At 33.8% G+C, this 1,638-nt stretch overlaps 1 long non-coding RNA gene across 1 annotated transcript; it reads left to right on the forward strand.

The window, feature by feature from the left end:
• The first annotated feature begins 270 nt into the window (after positions 1–270).
• LOC144995418 (uncharacterized) lies at positions 271–1,276 on the forward strand. Its single transcript, XR_013658957.1, has 3 exons — positions 271–591; positions 876–986; positions 1,207–1,276. It is a non-coding gene; the product is annotated as an uncharacterized LOC144995418 (long non-coding RNA).
• Positions 1,277–1,638: the final 362 nt, after the last annotated feature.

Consider the following 1,638-nt stretch of genomic DNA (forward strand, 5'->3'; position numbering starts at 1 on the left):
GGAATACTCTTTGCTAGTAAACCTTAATTACTTTATCATCTTTAGTCATTTTATTTCACTGGTTGTCTTTGAAAGTTGTTAAAAACTGAAACTCTTTCTTGTTTTTCTCCTTTTTTTGCTCTGTTGTGTTTCTACTATTTGTCATACCACAAACCACACAGTGAACCAGATTTATTTCCTTAATGCTGACACTTCCTCAAGATGTATCTGAACATTTCATCATTTTAGTGACTGTTCAAACATATAGTTTATTTTAAATGAATCTTTGTATTGAAGTTCTTCCAGTGGTTGTATTGAATTGAATGGGAGTCTCTCTGCAGCATCAGTGCATGAAAGAGTGAATGACATGAGTGGAGTTTGTTCTGCTGCTACTTCCTGAATGTTTGCAGTTCAGAGCTGACTGCTTTCATCAGGAAACAGTGAAGTCTGCTCAGTTAGTTTGATCTCTAAAGATGTCCACACAAACTGAAGCTGCAGCAGATTGGAGAGGGAAATTTAGCAGAAATCTTCATCCAGATGGAAGAGAACAAAGTGAGGTGGAGATGTTAGATGATGAAGAGCAGCACTCTGATCATGGATTACAACAAACTGGTGAGCAGAAAAACTTCAGACTAAATACTACAATATTATTTCATACCAACCTCAGATCATTTGGACCAAATCACTGTTATTTCTCTGATATTTGGATTATTTAGTAAAACAAAGACATTTGGAAATGTAGATTCTAAATAATCATCATGTTCAAATAAAGAACTTCACTTTTTGTCCTTCTAGAAAGAGACATTGCTGCAATACTGTTCAGTCAGGAAGAAATTGTAGCATGCATGACAACGGTTTGAATAGAATTCTGGAAATAAACTAAATCTGCTTTTTAGAAAATCAGAAGCAGAAGAATCTTCAAGCTGAGAGAAGAAACTGTTTCAGAGTTTTCAAGTTTTCTCTGGGAGTTTTCTGTTTTCTGATTCTGGCTGGACTCATGACTCGCAGTAAGAATTGGACATTTTATTTCTGACATCTAATATTCAGTTTTTAGGTAATTCTATATTTTTGTGGTTTTTAAAATATTTGTTTTTTTTAAGTCAGTTTTCTTTAAGATACAGTAAGGAAAAAAACACTAACGGTAATCATATTGTTACCATGACAACAATGTCTTACAAAAGTCAAGAAATAACTTATTTGATTCATATCAAAGTGATTCTGTTACAGATGTATTTGTGTCTTTGGAGAACAACAGACTGAAAAACAGTAACAATCCCCTGCAGACTGAACTTTCAGGTAAAACAGATTTATAAATGTTTAGTCAAAATGTTGAACAAACTATTTCTATTTTTTTTGTTTGATCCGCTTTTATTTAAACTTGTTTGAGTTCAACCTCACATGGAGTGTTTTAAACAGGGAGACAGAAAAGACCACAGTGATCCTGGTTTCACACATCTATCATAACAGTTCTTTACCAAAACTGATCCAATAGAAGAAGAACCATTTATACCCGACTTAGATTTTTAGTTTTCAGGTTTTGATACAACTTTGACAGGCAACAGTCTATTTCAGGATGAAATGAAGCAGCTGAAAGATTAAAATGAAGGTCAGAAATACGGTGGCGGAGTACAGAGCCCATGTCCTGACATTAAAAAAATA

The sequence above is a fragment of the Oryzias latipes genome, chromosome 11, assembly GCF_053564925.1.
Source record: "Oryzias latipes strain Hd-rR chromosome 11, Olatipes_Hd-rR_3.1".
NCBI classification, from domain to species: Eukaryota; Metazoa; Chordata; class Actinopteri; order Beloniformes; family Adrianichthyidae; genus Oryzias; species Oryzias latipes.